This window comes from Equus przewalskii, chromosome 4 (genome assembly GCF_037783145.1).
Source record: "Equus przewalskii isolate Varuska chromosome 4, EquPr2, whole genome shotgun sequence".
Lineage (NCBI taxonomy): Eukaryota > Metazoa > Chordata > Mammalia > Perissodactyla > Equidae > Equus > Equus przewalskii.
In genome coordinates this window covers 29,094,719-29,115,628 of record NC_091834.1, presented here as the reverse complement: position 1 = coordinate 29,115,628, position 20,910 = coordinate 29,094,719, and positions in this window count along the sequence as shown.

Here is a 20,910-nt window from a genome sequence, read left to right as displayed (position 1 = left end):
TTCCAGGTTTTTTGAGCTTTTAAACTGTATCACATAATTCGATAGTCCAAGAAACGTATATTAATTGAAGGTTGAGAAATACATTTCACTTTCTTAACTCCTGTAGATAGAAACTAAGCTATCATGACTGAGTTATTATGATTATTGGTTACATATCCTCTGATATAAAGATTTGGGAGGCGAGGGGAAAATTACATATACAGAAAATTTTCTGCATATGTCGCATGGCTTAGCTTTTTTACTGCCTCTCCTCCTCCTCCTGTTCTCCTTTTGTTTGTTGTTTTAATATGTTATGGCTCTTGTTTTTCTGAGTGAATAGAGTATTAAAATAACTGTGTAGCCACAGGACCGGGAATAGAATTTGCCACCCCAAAATACGCCTCTTTGGCATAAGAATTATTTTAGGCTGATTATTTTTTTCTCCCCAAATCCCCCAAGTACAGAGTTGTATATTTTAGTTGTGTGTCCTTCTAGTTGTGGCTAGGCTGATTATTTTTAAGAAACAGCAGACACAGGGCAAAGCTCTGAAACCTAGTAGAAGTTATCCATTTGTAAGTGAAATTTACATTTATAAGAGAAATCTCCATTTGTAAGGGTGCCTTCCTCTCTGAGCCAGGAAAGAGAGGAATAGTAAATCTCTAGAAACTCTTACCAGTAGAGAAGGCAATGACTTAAATCTACATAAAGACTTCATCCTTGTTTACTGTGCTGACCTCATCTTAACAAGAGATGTTAAGGCTGTTTTTCAGAGACTCTGAGCAAGCCAGGAATATGTGCAGAACAGAAAATTTTGACCTGCCAATCAGAAATCATCCTACCAGCGCTTTCCCATACCAGCCTGCCCTCCCTGATCTCTTAAACCTTATCCAATACACTGGATTGAGGAGACTGGTTTGAGAGCCCTTGTCTTTCTTCTTGCCAATCGGTTGCATAATAAACTTTCTTCACTCAAAGACTGGCGTACACAGTATCAGCTTCTGCGAGCGCAGGCGGAGAGAGCCCTTGCTTGGTATAACCTGTAAATAGCAAAGCTGTAGCTAGGATTGACTATATAATTTGTAGGGGTCAGTGCAAAATAAAAATGCAGAACACCATATTAAAAAATTGTTAAGGATTTTAAGATGTGACAGCAGAGCATTAAAACAAGCATGGGGCACTTTATGACTCCATAGGTCACATGCTCATGAAGCCAGCCCTTGCTATGATTTGCAAAGGCAGACACAAAAATTTTCTGTTTCATTTTTTTCTTCTGAATTTTTGACAGTTTCTTCATTGGTAAATCCCATCACATTCACAAAACTGTAGTTTGGTTCATTTCTATGCTTAACCTATGTGCAGGAGTTAATGATCGAAACAATCAAACTAGCATTTGTACTAGTTTCCTATTACTTCTGTGATAAATTACTGCAAACTTAGTGACTTAAGACAATCCACATTTGTTACGTTACTATGCTAGAGGTCGGAAATTTGAAATGGGTTTCACTGGCAATCGTGGTGTCAACAGGACTCAAGGGAAGAATCTGTTTCGTTGCCTTTTCTAGCTTCTGGAGGCTGCCTGGATTCATTTCTTCATGACCCCTTTCTCCATCTTCAAAGCCAGCAACATAGCATCTTCAAATCTATATCACATCACGCAGACACTCTGCTTTCATCATCATACATCTTTCTCTAACTCTTTTAAGAACCGTGTGGTTACAGTGGGCCACCTAGATAATGCAGGCTAATTCACTCATCTCAATGTTCTTAACTTAGTAATATCTGCAAAGTTCCTTTTGTCTTATGCAGTAACACATATACAGGTCCAAAAGATTAGGGTGTAGACATCTTTGGGGGGCTATTAGTCTGCCTACCACAGTATTTCTTCTTGTACACAAACTTCTTACTAATTACAGTAATTCTGTGGGCAATGTTATATAGTCATCTCAAAATTTCCTGACTTAAAAAATCATCTAAATAATTAATTCTCCCTGGACATCTAGTTGATTGGATGCCAAGAGTTATGCCAAAATTTAGTTTAAAATAAGAAGGATGTCTAATTGTTTTCTTTAGGCAGAAATATTTTACCATCAAACACCATCTGTAACATGTGTGAAATAAGCTTTTTTTTCTTTCTTTTTGCTGAGGAAGATCAGTCCTGAGCTAACAACTGTGCCAGTCTTCCTCCACTTTTTATATGTGGGTCACTGCCACAGCATGACTGATGAGTGGTGTAGATCTGCACCTGGGATCTGAACCCATGAACCCAGGCCACTGAAGCAGAGCATGCCAATCCCAGTCACTATACCATGGGGCTGACCCCTGAAATAACTTTTGCTTTATATGGAAGAGAGACCTAAAAGCTAATGTTTATGAAGCATGTATGTTCTTTCTATAAAATATGAATGGTCAGTCTCTTTACAGATACACACAGACATACATGCATTTGTAAGTTTGTGTTTTGTCACATTCCCAAACGTTAAATTTTCCCTACTAACTTTATTTGTTCATAATTGCCTTTTTTTTGTAGATTCAACTTTTCTAATACTTTGGTGACTTGTAAAACTTGGTGCTTCTCACAAATAAAAGGTTAGTGAATAGTCAAAAGACTTTGGCTCAGCTATGAGTCCAGTGCTTGTTGCATGCATACCCCAATAATAGGAATTGTAGAAAATATAGAGTATACATTAAAAGTTTCTGGGGAAAACTAGGTAGATTCTCAAGCAGTAGACATGAATTCAATAAAACAAGATATGTGAACTCATGAGCTGGGTGGTCTGCGCATTTGGTATTCATCTGGAAAGGTGCCTTGGAAAAGCTGTTTTGAGGAAAGACGGTGTTAAAGCAGTGAGAGGATCTGACTGGGTGAAGGAAAGGAGGTAGTTCTTCATAGTAACTGAATGGTGTAGGCAAAACTTCACAACTGCAAACAGAGGACCAATGGAGGGAAAGCAAACAAGCAAACTCAGTGGCAATGGAGAAAACCAGCTAGTGTAGCTGCAAAGTAGATATTCCTTGTCAAGGGCAAGCAAGAGAAGGATCCATAAGTCTGTGTTTAAGCAACAGGATTTAATCTTCCAGGTAACGTATTTATCTAATACAAATTTAGTGATCTTTTCATATTTAAAGTATGAATCAGCTGCAAAGGTTTAAAAAGTCAATTGCTTTATGCAGCCCAGTATGTAAGTTGAGTGAAAAGATTTAAAACAAGCTTGGGGTTAAAAAAGGAATAGTCTAGGAGATCAGATTGTTACAGTACTGCCAGCATAGCATAACCAGAGCTTGGATCTAATGGCGGAGGCAAGAGAAAGATAAGGCAGACACATTTAATATTATACACACACACACAACAGCTGCGTGAGTTACACTTCATGTGTAGTGGTACATTGAAAGTCACATCAAATATCTAAATGTACGCAACTCTAGTAATAATGCTAGTTAGCTTTTATTGACTATTTGTAACATGCTAGATACTTTCCTTGGTCTTTTCCATCAATTTAATCTGCACAGTAACAGTTTGATATCGCATAATTCTCATTTAGATATGAGGAAGCTATAACAGCATTTGAATGATTTGCCCAAGTAACCAGTAAATAGATAATAGGATTTAACTCCTGGTTTTTGAATTCCAAAACACCCTTTCCAGTTTTACCAAACCAAAGACACTGACATTTGGCTTAAAATGCCTTCCTTTGGATGCCCCAAACCTTATTTGATGTTAGAATCATTAAATCTTAGCATCAAAAAGATCAGAAATCTCATTTAATCCAAAATTCTGTTCACTGTAGGAATTGCCACAGCAACCACCCTAGAAAATGGTCACTTAACACCTGCTTGAACCTTTTCAGTAATGGAGACTTTATCAGCTCTAACTTAAATTTTTGTACGGTCCAGTAGCTAGGAAGTTGGTCCTTATTTTGAACTGTAACCTGCTGCCCTGTAACCTTCACTTTAGCCATGACTCTACCCTCTAGAATTATACACAGTAAAAAACTGTATCCCTCTTCCACAGATAGCCCTTTATCGTGCTTGAAAATAGCCATCACAATTCTATTCTGAGACTAAATCATTTAACAAAATATTCATATGCTTCACTATCTTTGTTTCTTATTTTTTAATTGAAGTATAATTACCATACAATATTATATTGGTTTCAGGTGTACAACTTCGTGATTCAAATTTTGCATACATTGCACAATGATAATCACAATAAATCTAGTTACCCTCTGTCACCATACAAAGTTAATACAATATTATTAAGCATCGTCCCCATGCTGTACATTATATTCCCATGGCATTGATTTTATAACTGGAAGTTTGTACCTCTTGATCCCCTTCACCTGTTTATGATTGCTCAGCATGCTATAGACAAATGAGTGTTATTCATCTGTGTAACACTGTGCCTTCACTTCCTTTATATTTCACCTGAGTCCAGAAGATGGTCCCTGAAACATTTTTGATCAACTTACCAGTTTTCTCTACATTAGCACTAATTCACAAAACCAGTGCACTTCAGTCAATACCTTACACTTTCCACAATTAAGATAGATACCTCACGTCTGATAAAATGAGACCATAGTTCCAGCTGCAATATGAACACCTGTGAGGCTGGAACTCTGGAAACCTGAGAATTGTGCAGGCACTTAATCATCGTTTACACTCCACATCTTTAGTGCCCAGCTATGAAGAGCCAGCCAGTGACCTGCCGATGGCTTTTCCAGTAAAACAGAGGAGACATAAACCAGGGCAAATCAGATATGCTTAACAAAAGCCTTCTCTCCAGCTGTCAATGAGCCAGGCAGCACTGGAGATGCCCAGCAGGAGGCTCTCCTATCACTGACTTTTGACTAGTTAAGAGTGTTTGGTTAAGCATTTCGAAAAGTGATAGGTGAGTGGGGTCTTTAGTTGAAGTTATGGATCAAATTCCAGGCTTGTAGTAGCACATAGCAGTCAGAAAAAAATAAATTACTGGGTGTTCAAGTATACATAGACATAAAGTACCTCATGGTGTGATTGAAAGCTAAGTTCTATTTTATAAGTTAACATAAGTAAGAAATATTGCTAAAGGAAAGTTAAAACTCCTAAAATTTGTTGTCAAGAAAATAATGGAGAAGTGGGTATCACAGGAATATGAAAGCTAAAGCAAGATGTGAACCTAAGAGTGGAGGGAAACACAGTCACCTCTTACCTTATCTTAATGCCCTGGAGGAGATGACTTAACTTTGTTACGCTGTCCTCTCATTCTGGATATGTTGAAGTTATTCAAAAGAAAAGAAAATATTTCAGAGAAATTCCTTAAGAAGAAATACATTTATTTGAAACTCGTGTTGAAGATGAAATTTTATAGGGAAGATGTGCATAAATTTCTTATAGGAAATGTATTTTTTATCATACAGATGTGACTTCTTGATCCTACTTGTGTCTGTTAATTTAAAATGAACATTTATATATGGAGATGTGTTTGCTTATAGATATATATGTATGAGTGTGTGTATATATATATATATGGAATTAAGTGATATTCATTGTCATGTACTAATGTTCTTATGTAATATACATATTTAATGTATTACATAATTTAGATATATTATATTTTATATTAATTAAAATTAATAATGATTAATAATATAATTATTAATGCATTAGCTATTATTAATGTATTCGTGATATACTGTAGGTATTATTGAATCACAAGAAAGATACCATGGTTAACTAGAAATTTATATTTTCCCAGAAAGCTAAAAACTGTATTGAACTCCACTGCTTAAATCATTTATAATCCAATAGATCCATTAATAAAAATGTCTTATTTTAATACAATTTATATATTTAAATGCTTTTCACAAACATTATCTCATTTGATTCAATAACATTTAACCTTCAGATGGCTTATGCATATTCCTTAATTTAGAGTTGAAGATAATGAATTCTACGGTGGTTCAAATGATTAGTAAGTGGTAGAGAAAGTATCCAAAATCAGTTTTTTGGACTCCCTAACATGAGCTTTTTCCACCTTATAATGCCCATTTATTTGTCCGAAAAGCAGCTTTTATATATTCAATCATACACAAAATGAAGTCTTAGATTTGCGGTTAGTAAGTCTTGATCAATAAAACTGTATTATCTTGAGAATTAACTCATAGCTTTCCAAATACCTAAGAATCAATGCCTTAGCATATTTTCTCTGATATTTCTCTGTAATTTTGTAAGGAACCAGGAGAGTAAGAGAGAAAGAGCTCTTCCTGAAGAGTTCTTTATTTTGAAATAAAAGAACTTGCTTTCGTATTTTAACAAAAATATTTTTTCCTTTCTAGATTATCCACAGACTGGTAGGGAAAATAGCCCTAGTTGATTTTTTTTTTACACTAATCTTATGACTCAAGTAAAACCATTTAGAAGCTATAACACAGTCCATATGCTTAGCTTTTTGAAGTGTGCTTAGTACTCCATTTGGAATTCTTGATTTGTGCTTCTCAATTTGCTTTGGATAATGTGCGGGTTCCCTTTAGTGAACTGACCTGGTGCAAACACACAATGGATTAATTCCATAATAAATTATGGGGGCAATAAAGCTTTCTAGACTAGTTTGCCTCTTAGGTAACAATCTTTTATGTTGCCTTATAAAATCGAACTTATGTTTTATTTGTAAGTCATTCTGGCATAATAAACTGTTTGAATTTGGGGCACTTAGTTTGGGTCTGAGCAGATTCTTTCTTGGTGCTTTGTTTTATGATGGTTCTGGAGCTACTTATTAGTCAAAACACCTGAAAGTTCCTGTAGGATGCTAACATCTACTCAAAATAACATCACACCTAAAGGCGCATGGAAATGTAGACTCCATATAACTCTGAACTCCAGCTGTTTTCAATCTATTTTTACTTCTATTTATTTTATATCCAGAGAAACCCCACCATTTGCTATCCAATGTTGTAATAAGATCACTTTGCTTCAGTTTTTTGTGAAGTTATATTACACAGAATATGCACTTAGGTCCTGTATAAGATAGCTGTTAGAGTGGGAAAGCTCTCTCAGACAAATAAACAAAGATATGGATTATTTGATCATATCCTGATGAACACTGAGTGGCAGAGATGCCCAAAATAATTCTTACCCTTCTTGGATAAGTTGTTTATTGTACTTTTGAAAACCCTTTTGTTGTATAAACACCACAGTATGGAATGATTTTAACTATTCAAGAAAATTTTATTTTGCTTAGTTTTGAATTTACTTTGGCCCCGACACCAGTTAGTAATCTCTGTTCTAATAAAAGCAAATCAAAGTGAAAAGTTAGTTCCTTCTCTCTCCTCTTTATATGGGTGGATTCTTCTAAAAGAGAGCTGGAGATACTGTGTTTGAATAGCTTTCTTAATTTATCCAAATTGGTGGTCATTTTCACCCTACATTGAACCAGTAAATTAAAAAGAAATTCTAGAAATGACTGAGGAAGAAGCAAAGGTGTATTTGATACCCACGAGCTCATGACAGAAACAGCCTTTTTCTAATGAAAGATTACCACTTTTACTCCCAAATGCAGTGTGGGAAGATGACGATAAAAAGAAAAATGAAATAGAATTAGGTAAGCAGAGTTCAAAATTCATGTCTACCACTATAGACTTAGCTTCTTTAAGTCTACTCTATTTGGGAAATGGAGATTCATTCAAAATAAAAAAAAAGATCTTCTTAGTGCGTAACAATGTTTTTCACTGAAAATAGGGAGAAGTATAAAACAGCACTCCTATCCTTAAGGGATGGACATTTACTTTTTTTATGAGTTCCGTCTAGTCGCTTTCACATCATTCTTGTTAGGATCATGTGAAAATGTATATCAAAATGCTTCAAAATCTGTGGAGCACTACAGAAATGGAAAGAATAAAGACAGTAAAGTCATACTAAAGTCTGGTCAATTCAGTTAATTTCATTCAGATTTTTGATGTTCACTGAATTTATTACATTGCAATAGTATACCAGTGATGACCATGAGAAGAAACAAGCTCATGCTCCATCCACCTTACTTCATCTCTGAGGACAGGAGGACTGCTAGGACAGGTCAAGGAAATAATCCTAGTCAGGCATGTTCCGTGGATAGTGAGCCTTTATGGGGCAAACCTTGTGGCTTTTAGGCTTTCATGCTTGGCTCCCAATAGATTAGTCATTATAAACCATTAGAGTATGTATTACTTTCCTATAGCTGCCATTACAAATTCCCATAGACTTGTGGCTTACAACAATATACATGTGTTCTTACAGTTCTGGAAGTTAGACGTCCAAAACTAAGGTGTTAGCAGGCTTTGCACCCTTTCAAGGCTCTAAGGAAGAATCCTTCCTTGTCATTTCTAGCTTCTGGTGGTTGCCAGCAATCCTTGACATTCCTTGGCTTGTGGTAGCTTAACTCATCTCTGCCTTCATCTCCACATTGCCGTCTTCCCTCTGTGTATCTGGTCTACTTGAGCGCAAAGTACTCCGTCTTTGTAAGGATACCAGGCATTGGTTTTAGGGCCCACTCTAATTCAGTATGACTTCATCTTAACTTGAGTATATCTGCAAAGACTTTATTTCCAAATAAGGTCACATTCACAGGTATTGGAGTTTAGGACTTCAACATATCTTTTTGTGGGACACCATTTGACCCACAAAGGATCATAAAATCCGAAATTTGAATGCATTTCTGGGTGGAAGCAGTAGCGAAGGCAATTTGAAGACTCTGATCCTAGAAATGCATTGAAATGCATCTAGTATGAATGGGGAATTACATTTTATATTTAATTTAAATTAAAATAGCCACATATGGCTAGCAGTTACTTTACTGGACATCACAGTTCTGTCAGCTTTGCATAATGGGACAGGATCTTGCTGTGAAATATTGTATGCTTTAGATCTCCAGATGGGTCCAGTACAGTAATGTTTACAAATTGAAAAAGAAAAAATGAAAAGGAAAGGAAATTTGAAAAAAATTTATCTTTGGTTACATTAGTGTTAAATTTCTCTCTTGAGCTAACAATGTCTTAAATTGAGTGGGATAAGAGGAGAAAAGAATAATATTGCTATATCAAAAGTCTTTAAAGAATAAAATTTATTCTGGCACAATTACGAGGTACTTTATAGCTCATTTAACTAACTGCTCATTATCCCATGAAATAGAAAAGCATCTTGGTGCTCAATTCCATCTGGGTGACTAAAGGTCACTGAAGACTGCTTAGAAAGCCAAGTGAAACTGATTATTTCCTACCAGATAAATGCTTAAAATTCTATTCATATATAAAGTATCAATTGGCACAATTTTTGGTGAATTCGGCAGAGAAACATTTAAATGTAAATTAATCCTTTGAGTGAAAATTATTCCTTTCAGCCACAAAGGAGTTATTTTATTATTACTATTTTTTGTTATACAGTCAAGAGTATAAAAAAATTGGAATTTTCTTGTTTTTATTCCTGCCAGACTATGTTTTCCTTACAGACAGGGAGTGTGTCATATTCACTTTTTAGTGACTATGTGTTTGATAACTTAATTGGGACTTTAAAGTATACATTTAAAGAAAATATGAATAAGTGAATTATTATGGTTGTAACTTTTTTACGTTTCACATATCACAACACACTAATAACTAGACGATTTTGTCCACATGTCTGTGAGACTTTTAAATGTTCATCTCTACACAGTTCTACATTTTATAAAACCTGCTTAATTCAGGAGTATTCATGCTGTATATCACCCGTAGGGCTGTCTTTATGCTGTGTTTGTCTCCTGGAATTCCTTCTTTAACCTCTGTTTTCAGAATAGTTTTCAAACTTTCTCATCCTTCAACATCACAAGATGTAGGATGAAATGGCCATATAGGCTATGATTTAAAGCTACGAATCCATATACTTCTTCACTTTGAAAAGATACCTTTTCTATGTAAGTTAAAAAACAAGAGGTTATTTAAAATTAGAAAAAAGAAGTATGTTCTCAATTCTCTCACGTAATTTAATACTTTCATTTCTTAATTTATACTTAATTTAGGATAGGCCTAAATCCTTCCAGATTTCCATGATTTCTTATGAAGCAGCAGTCTAAATTTAATCTTCAGAAGGAACTTCAGGAACAGAAGGAAAAGCAAACGACCTAATTATTGGAACTTCCAACGACAGAAAATGTCTCATGCAAAGTCTAAAATATTTAAAATTTTCTTTGATTAATTTATAGCTGAGAAAATATGGATTCCTAGTTCTCAAATATAAACCAAAAAGCTTAAAAAGCCTACTTGAGCTTCTTTAAAATAATATTTAGATAAGTTAAGTGTAAATGAATCAGAAATGTATGGATTAACTCTCCTTAAAGTATTTATAGCTATAAATAGAAGAGGAAACAAAGTAGTTGCCAAAATGTGCTTTGGGCTTGCCACACAATAATCATCTGAAAATTACATGAGTTATTCACCATCAATGAACATGGCTGGTTTATTTCTCCAGAATTACTTTGAATGTGGTGAAAACATCTGTGGAAACTAGTAGAACCCATTAAAGGAAATTCTTAGTTCCCTCTGCCTAGATAGCTAAAATTTTCAGTGGCCGCCAATATTTAATCATAAATAATTATAACACATTGAGAAATGTTATATTGCTTTCTCTTGATTATTTGAAAGATTTACTTGAGTACTCATTTAATTTTGTCTTCAATAATGTTGCTACAATAACATTTGGAATAATGAAAATTATGTCAACAAGAATAAGGAAAAATGTTGGTCTTTCTTTAATAGAGAATAAATAAATAATGATAACTTGGAAGTAATGAAAACACATGACTTTCTCTCTATTGTTAAGCATTTTATACAATTGTATAAAGAATCAAGAATTCGCATTTTATTTATCTGTGGTATATTTATATTGTAGTAAAAAATTATTTTTATTTTATCAAATCTGCCTACATTTGCATTTTGAAGTATCCAGCACAGCCTAGAGTTATAGAATGGTAGATGCTGAAATACGAAAACAATTACTAATATTTGTTAATTCCTTGAACATATTCCATCTGACACTGGACAAAAGGCAGTTTTTGTATTAATCTGCTTTATAAGCCATGTAAATTAGTGTATTCTGAGTGATGCTTTTTACCAAGCATTTGAGTATGAAAAGAAGCATTTGAATTCAGCACAGAACTGCTGCCAGGCTAAGTTTCCCACTGTTTTCCTTGGTTTATACAGAATGCAATATCCATGCATTTTAGAACAATAATTGGAAGGGGTAATAATAGTACCACTGACAGTCACTGAGCATCTGCTTTTTGTGAGACACTGAGACGTCTGCCTTATATATTTTTCTTCCTTGTAATTACCTTTTCTAATTCCTTACTTCATTAAACAAATCTGATATTCCTTTACACTACAAAAATAGACTGACACAAAATCATAAACGTTGCTGGATTTGCAATTTTAATCAAAATTTAAAGTGTTTCTTGTTGAGTGGTTTCTGTCTAATCTTGATGATTAAACCATGGAGTTCAGTGTGTTTCCTATGTAATCTGGCACTAGTGTTTCTGTGTCTATCTTCACACAGTTGCTTTTTGATTCAGGCAACCTGAATCATGGAGTTTCTATGGAATTTATTTTTTTGAAATATAAAATTTAGAAAACAACAATGAGCAAATTATTGAATGAAAAAAGTGAATTCATAAACATCAAAGACACAATTGCATTTAATGTCAGACTTTGTTCAGAGACCTGTTTCAAGAAAGATATGGTATTTCCAAACTATCCAGTTTTAGTTATGAATTATATATTGTTCTTTATATAATAAAAAATGTGTGATGCTCTATGCCTCTACACTATGGTATCAATATGTTCAAAAATCAATAAATCCATAGATATTTTCAAAGAGAGATACTCTTTTTTCCATAGGATGTCTTCTCTATGCAGCTGATGCATTCCTGGGGTTGTGCTAAATTAACATGTCAGAGTGAAATGGTTGATCACCATCCATTTGCCTATCCTCCAGGGGTGACTGAAAGTCAGTGATTAAATAATCTCAAGGTCTTTTTAAATTCTGAATTTTTCAAGTCTTATTGATTCAGTGGCTTTTGCATTTTTGCAGAGCCTATCTTCCATACAGATGTGTGATTGATTCTGTTTAAAGGATATCCATTTATCTTTTACTTTAATCTTTTCCTTAGTAAATGAATGAAGAAAACAAGCAAGGAATACGTTAATTTATTCTAGTAATTTTAAAATCAAATAAGTTCACGTGATAAAGGACTATTATCCAAAATAAACAAATAACTCTTAAAACTCAACAATAAGAACATAAACAACCCAACTAAAAAATAATACAAAGATCTTAATAGACACTTCACCAGAGAAGGTATACAAATGGAAAATAAGCATAAGAAAAGATGCTTAACATCATGTGTCACCAGGGGAAACAAAAATTAAAACAGCGACGAGATAACACTACACATCTATTAGAATGGCCAAAATCTAGAACACTGACAACAAATGCTGGTGAGGATGTGGAGCAACAGGAACTCTCATTTATTGCGGATGGGAATGCAAAATGGTACGGCCACTTTGGAAGACAGTTTGGTGGTTTCTTATAAAACTAAACATTCCCTTAACCATATGATTAATCAATCTTTCTCCTTGGTATTTACCCAAAGGAATTGAAAACTTAGGTTCGCACAAAAACCTGCACACAGATGTTTATAACAGCTTTATTGACAATTGCCAAAACTTAGAAGCAACTACGATGTGCTTCAGTAGGTGAATGGATACATAAACTCTTGTGCAACCAGACAATGAAATATTATTCAGCACTAAAAAGTAATGAGCTATTAAGTCCTGAAAAGATATGGAGGGAACTTAAATGCATATTACTAAGTGAAAGAAGCCAATCTGAAAAGGCCAGTCGCTGTATAATTCCAACTATATGACATTCTGGAAAAGACAAAACTATGGAGACAATAAAAAGATCAATGGTTGCCAGAGATGGAGGTGAAGGGGGAAGAGAGATTAATAGGCAGAGCACAGAGAATTTTGGGGGCAGTGAAAATACTTTGTATGATATAATGATAAATGTATGTCATTATACATTTATCCAAACCCATAACATTTGCAACACCAAAAGTGAACTGTTTTGTAAACTATGAACTTTGGATGATTATGATGTGTCAATGTAGGTTCATCCTTGGTAAAAAAAAAAAAAATGTAGTATTCTGATGAGTGAGGTTGGGGAGGCTATGTATGTATAGGGGCAGGAAGTATATGGGAAATCTTTGTACCTGCCCCTGAATTTTCCTGTGAATCTAAAACTGCTCTAAAAAAAGTAAAACCTTAATAAAGATATCAGAGAATGTAGTCCAAGATGGCGGTGTGAGTAGTCTTCTTTGTCTCTCCCCCTTCGAATCTACAACTAATTGGACATTCATCGCTTAACAAAGGATATCCATATAGCATCTCAGGACGCCTGAGAGACCTGTGCTGCTATACAGTGGAAGGCAGACGGACTTCCCCCGGGAGGAGGTGGAGATAGGTGAAAAGTCTCCGCCCCCGACCCCCAAACAGCCTAGTACCTGCAAGCGGCTTTCTTCCAGCGGACACCCTCAGAACATCGCCACACACCAAGGGCAGAAGGGTGCGCACACCAGAGGAGCGACGGTGGAAACTGGTGACCACAGCCCTACCTAAGCCCCCTGTGATTATACCTAAGCCCAGGGGGAAACTCCAGAGTCCCACATCAGAGGCGGCAGGGAAAACCTCTACTCGCCATTAGTGGCGAGGCCCCATCCAGCATCCACAATGCCAGGAGGCTCTGGGAGAGAATCCCGAACGGGGCAGCAGCCCGCCAGATGTCACCACCGGTCTCACGGACTGCGGCTGTCATCCGGTCAGGGCACGGGGCTACTGGAGATCTCCTGGGAGAGGACTGGGGCTGGGTGGAGTTCCAGCAGCCAGCTCAGTGGCCCAGGGGTAAATTCCAGGGTTCTGTCCTGGCAGCAGGCAAAGCCTCTGCCCGCCATTAGTGGAGAGGCCCCTCCCAGCATCCACAACTCCAGGAGGCTCCCGGAGAGAATCCCAAACAGGGCAGCAGCCAGCCAGCTGCTGCCACTGGTCCCACAGACTGCAGCTGTCACCCGGTCGGGTCATGGGGTGACCAGAGATCTCCTGGGAGAGGACTGGGGCTGGGTGGAGTTCCAGTGGCTGGCTCCGCAGCCCAGGGAGAAACTCCAGGGTTCCACCCTGGCAGCAGGCAAAGCCTCTACTCGCCATTAGCGGAGAGGATCCGCCCAGCATTCAGAATGCGGGGAGGGTCCCGAAGAGGAGAATCCCAGGCAGGGCAGAGCCGGCCAGCTGCCACTGAACTCACGGTCTCTGGCTGTCCCCCAGACAGGGCAAGGGGCTCCCCGAGACCCTAGGGGAGAGGAGTGGGGCTGGGTGGAGTTCCAGCGGCCTGGCTCCGTGGCCCAGGGGGAAACTCTACAGTCTCACAGCAGCCTCAGCGAAAGCCTCTGCACAGCACTAGTAGAGAGCCCCCACCCAGCAACCACAAGGCTGGAAGACCCTGGGACAAAAGTAGCATAGCTAGGTGAGCTAACCACAGACTGCAGAAGATACCCATAGCTCTTCTGTGAACTTTAGTGGATCAGTGAGATTTCATAGGTGCTGACAATGACAGAGCTGCAAATATAGGTGATCCTGCCCCTGGCTGCTGGGAAAGCCCGTAACACCACTGCAGACCCTAAGGAGGGAGCACCTCTAGGTGGTCTGCAACAATAGGCACCAGCAGCCTGAAGTTCCCTTGTGACGGCCCCCACAGCTGAAGAGGGACCCCACAGGACCACTGTGACTACAAGAAGGGGCCCAGGCCCAGTTAGCAACAGCTGATAGGGTTCCTGGTTGGTGGAGTATAAACAGCTGTTCCCCCACCACACCAGTAGAAAGAAGTGGAAGCAGTAACTAAACTCTATCTCTATGCGGAGGCACAAATCTACACCATCAAGAAATATGAAAAAATATATTAAATCTCCAGAACAGAAGGAAAATGACAAATACCCACAAAACAATCCCAAAGACAATGAAATATATAACCTAAATGACGATGACTTCAAAACAGCCATCATTAAAAAACTCAATGAGTTAAAAGAGAATTCAGATAGACAACTCAACGAGTTCAGGAGCTATGTCACAAAAGAGTTTGATACTATAAAGAAGAACCAAACAGAAATACTGGAAATGAAGAAACAACAGAGGAGATTAAGAAAAATCTAGATGCACTGAACTGTAGGGCCGATAATATGGAGGACAGAATTAGCAATTTGGAAGATAGGAATATAGAAATGCTGCAGGCAGAGGAGGAGAGAGAACTAAGACTAAAAAGAAATGAAGAAACTCTCCAAGAATTATCTGACTCAATTAGGAGATGCAATGTAAGGATTATACGTATACCAGAGGGAGATGAGAAGGAGAAGGGGGCAGAAAGCCTGTTCAAAGAAATAAGGGCTGAGAACTTCCCAAACCTGGGGAGAGAGATGGAACTTTATGTGACAGAAGCCAATAGATCTCCAAACTTTATCAATGCAAGAAGACCAACCCCAAGGCATATAGTAGTGAAGCTAGGAAAAGTCAATGACTAGGAGAAAATACTAAGGGCAGCCAGGCAGAAGAAAATAACATACAAAGGAACCCCCATAAGGTTATCAACAGATTTCTCAGCAGAAACTTTACAGGCTAGAAGAGAGTGGAATGATATATTCAAAACTCTGAAGGACAAAAACCTGCAGCCAAGAATACTCTACCCAGTGAAAATATCCTTCAAATATGATGGAGAAATAAAAACTTTCCCAGATAAACAAAAATTAAGGGAGTTCATTGCCACAAAACCTCCTCTTCAAGAAATGCTCAGGAAAACCCTCATACTTGAAAAATCAAAAAAAGGAAAGGGGTTACAAAACCAAGAGCAAAGGAAATAAGTAGAAGGACAATAACAGAAAGTAGCAGCTCTCCATCGGAACAGGTTAGCAAAAGTTAAATAAAACATTAAAGATAAAAGGAAGGGAAACACCAAGAATAAATATAACCCTGCCATTTTAACCACAAACTCACAACACAAGAAAGAAGGGGGAAAAATATCTGACAATAACAACCTAGAAGGGGAAGAGAAAAGGGATAGAAGGTTTTAATTTAAGGAAATAAGAGGCTATCAGAAAATGGACTATCTCATCTATGAGATGTTTTATACTAACCACATGGTAACCACTAAACAAATAACAGGAATAAAGAGACAAATTACAAATAAGAAGACACCCAGTACAGAAATTTACATACCTGAATTAGTAATCCAAAAACCATGGGACGAGAAACAAAGGAAATGCAAGAGAACCGGAAAACAAGAGATAAAATGGCAGGGGTAGGCCCCCACATTTCAATGATCACTCTAAATGTAAATGGATTGAACTCTCCAATCAAAAGACACAGAGTGACAGGATAGATCAAAGAACAAGACCCAACAATATGCTGCCTCCAGGAAACACACCTCAGCCTCAAAGACAAACACAGACTCAGAGTGAAAGGATGGAAGACAATACTCCAAGCTAATAATGAACAAAAGAAAGCAGGTGTCGCTATACTAATATCAGACAAAGTAGACTTCAAAGCAAAACAGATAAAGAAAGACAAAGAGGGACAGTATATAATGATAAAAGGGACACTCCACCAAGATGACATAACGCTTATAAATATTTACGCACCCAACACAGGAGCACCAAAATTTGTAAAGCAACTCTTAACAGAACTAAAAGGAGACATCCACAACAATACAATAATAGTAGGGGACCTTAACACCCCATTAACACCAATGGATAGATCATCCAGACAGAAAATCAACAAGGAAATTATAGAATTAAATGAAAAATTAGACCAGATGGACTTCATAGATATATATAGAACACTTCATCCAAAAACAGCAGGTTACACATTCTTCTCAAGTGCGCATGGAACATTCTCAAGGATAGACCATATCTTGGGAAACAAAGCAAGCATCAATAAATACAAGAGAGTTGAAATAATATCAAGCATCTTTTCTGATCATAATGCTATGAAACTAGAAATCAACTACAAGAATAAAGCAGGGAAAGGTGCAAAAATGTGGAGATTAAACAACACACTTCTGAACAGACAGTGGATTATTGAAGAAATTAAAGAAGAAATCAAATATTATCTGGAGACAAATGAAAATGAAAACACACCATACCGACTCATTTGGGACGCAGCAAAGGCAGTCCTAAGAGGGAAATTCATTGCAATACAGGCTCACCTCACTAAACAAGAAAAATCTCACATAAGCAACCTCACCCGACACCTAACAGAATTAGAAAAAGAACAAACAAAGCCCAAAGTCAGTAGAAGGAAGGAAATAATAAAAATTAGAGCAGAAATAAACGATATTGAAACAAAAAAGACAGGAGAAAGGATCAATGAAACAAAGAGTGGTTCTTTGAAAAAATTAACAAAATCGACAAACGCTTAGCCAGACTCACTAAGAAAACAACAGAGAAATCTCAAATAAATAAAATTAGGAATGAGAGAGGAGAAATCACAACAGATACCAAAGAAATACAAGGGATCATAAGAGAATACTATGAAAAACTATATGCCAACAAATTGAACAACCTAGAAGAAATGGACAAATTCCTAGACTCTTACAACCTCCCCAAACTGAATCAGGAAGAAATAGAGAATCTGAATAGACCAATCACAAGTAAAGAAATAGAAACAGTAATCAAAAACCTCCCCAAAAATAAGAGTCCAGGACCAGACGGCTTCTCTGGAGAATTCTACCAAACATTCAAAGAAGATTTAATACCTATCCTTCTCAAACTATTCCAGAAAATAGAGGAAGATGGAGCACTCCCTCACACATTCTATGAAGCCAACATCACTCTATTCCCCACACCTGACAAGGACAACACAAAGAAGGAGAACTACAGGCTGATATCACTGATGAACATAGATGCAAAAACCCTCAACAAAATTCTGGCAAACCAAATACAGCAATACATCAAAGAGATTATGCACCATGATCAAGTGGGATTTATACCAAGGACACAGGGATGGTTCAACATGCGCAAGTCAATCAACGTGATACACTACATTAGCAAAGTGAGAAACAAAAACCACATGATCATCTCAGTAGATGCAGAGAAAGCATTTGACAAGATCCAACATCCATTTATGATAAAAGCCCTCAATAAAATGGGTATAGAAGGAAAGTACCTCAACATAATAAAGGCCATATATGACAAACCCACAGCCAACATCATACTCAATGGACAAAAACTGAAAGCCATCCCTCTGAGAACAGGAACAAGACAAGTGTGCCCACTTTCACCACTTCTATTCAACATAGTACTGGAGGTGTTGGCCAGAGCAATTTGGCAGGAAAAAGAAATAAAAGGAATCCAAATAGGCAAGGAAGAAGTAAAACTCTTGCTGTTTGCAGATGACATGATCTTATATATAGAAAACCCCAAAGAATCCATAGGAAAACTATTAGAAACAATCAACAGCTACAGCAACGTTGCAGGGTATAAAATCAACATACATAAATCAGTAGCATTTCTATACACTAACAACAAGCTAACAGAAAAAAGAACTCAAGAACTCAATCCCATTCACAATCACAACGAAAAGAATAAAATACCTTGGGATAAATTTAACCAAGGAAGTGATAGATTTATACAATGAAAAATACAAGACTTTCTTGAAAGAAATTGATGATGACATAAAGAGATGGAAAGACATTCCATGCACATGGATTGGAAGAATAAACATAGTTAAAATGTCCATACGACCTAAAGCAATCTACAGATTCAACGCTATCCCAATCAGAATCCCAATGTCATTCTTTACAGACATTGAACAAAGAATCCTAAAATTCATATGGGGCAACAAAAGACCGTGAATTGCTAAAGCAATCCTGAGTAAGAAAAATAAAGCTGGAGGCATCACAATCCCTGATTTCAAAACATACTACAAAGCTACAGTGATCAAAACAGCATGGTACTGGTACAAAAAGAGGTGCACAGATCAATGGAACAGAATTGAAAGCCCAGAAAGAAAACCACACAACTATGGACAGCTAATCTTCGACAAAGGAGCTGAGAGCCTACAATGGAGAAAAGAAAGTCTCTTTAACAAATGGTGCTGGGAAAACTGGACAGCCACGTGTAAAAGATTGAAAATTGACCATTCTTTTACACCATTCACAAAAATAAACTCAAAATGGATCAAATACCTAAAGATTAGGCCTGAAACAACAAGTCTTCTAGAAGAGAATATAGGCAGTACACTCTTTGACATCAGTTTCAAAAGAATCTTTTCGGACACCATAACTCCACAGATGAGGGAAACAAAAGAAAGAATAAACAAATGGGACTTCATCAGACTAAAGAGCTTCTTCAAGGCAAGGGAAAACAGGATTGAAACAAAAAAACAGCCCACTAATTGGGAAAAAATATTTACAAGCTACTTATCTGACAAAGGGTTAATCTCCATAATATATAAAGAACTCATGCAGCTCAACAACAAAAAAACAAACAAGCCAATCAAAAAATGGGCAGAGGACATGAACAGACATTTCTCCAAAGAAGATATAAGGATGGCCAATAGACACATGAAAAGATGCTCATCATCACTAATCATCAGGGAAATGCAAATCAAAACTACACTAAGATATCACCTTACACCTGTTAGATTGGCAAAAATATCCAAAACCAAAAGTGTTGGAGAGGTTGTGGAGAAAAAGGAACCCTCATACACTGTTGGTGGGAATGCAAACTGGTGCAGCCACTATGGAAAACAGTATGGAGATTTCTCAAAGAGTTAAAAATAGAAATACCTTATGACCCAGCTATCCCACTACTGGGTATCTATCCTAACCTGAAATCAGCAATTCCAAGAGTCCCATGCACCCCTATGTTCATTGCAGCATTATTTACAATAGCCAAGACGTGGAACCAACCTAAGTGCCCAGCAACTGATGATTGGATAAAGAAGGTATAGTATATATACACAACGGAATTCTACTCAGCCATAAGAAAGGACAAAATCGTCCCATTTGCATCAACATGGATGGACCTTGAGGGTATTATGTTAAGCGAAAGAAGCCAGACAGAGAAAGATGAACTCTATATGACTCCACTCATAGGTGGAAGTTAACATATAGACAAGGAGAACTGATCGGTGGTTACCAGGGAAAAGGGAGGGATGAGGGGAGAGCACAAAGGGTGAAGTGGTGTACCCACAACATGGCTAACAATAATGTACAACTGAAATCTCACAAGGTTGTAATCTATCATAATCTTAATTAAAAAGAAAACAAAAAAAACTAAACAGAATATTAAAAAAAGAAAATCAGAGAAGTATTATGTTGGACCAGCTGGAAATTAACTGACTAATGAAAATGAAGCATTAAAATCTTCCATATCTTTCTTGTTCCGTTGATTTTAAGAGTGTAGGCCATGTGTCAGTGATAGTGCTCTAAGTTATTGTATTGGGCTAGGTTAGTGAAGATAAGAATGCTATAGACAAAATTGCATCCTTTTTTCTTAAGTGAACTGACTGTTTAAAACCATCTGGATTTTAGCTTACCTCCTAGAACACCCATATTTGTGACGTGGTGTTAGTTGTTATAGTAGCTAAGACCTTATGGACGTAGTAACCTGAGGAAGAGGTGAACTAAATGGTGCAATACCAGAAATCATGGCTTAGATTGCTTCTATTCTTTGACCTAAACATAAATGATTATTCAATAAACAAATATATAGAACATAAATTAAAACTATTAATAGCTACACAATAGTCATGCTGTTGAATCAGTTTATACTGTTAATTATAACAATAATTATGCATTCATCCAACAATTTTCAGAACTGACTATATTTATTTCTCACATACCATCTCTGATCTT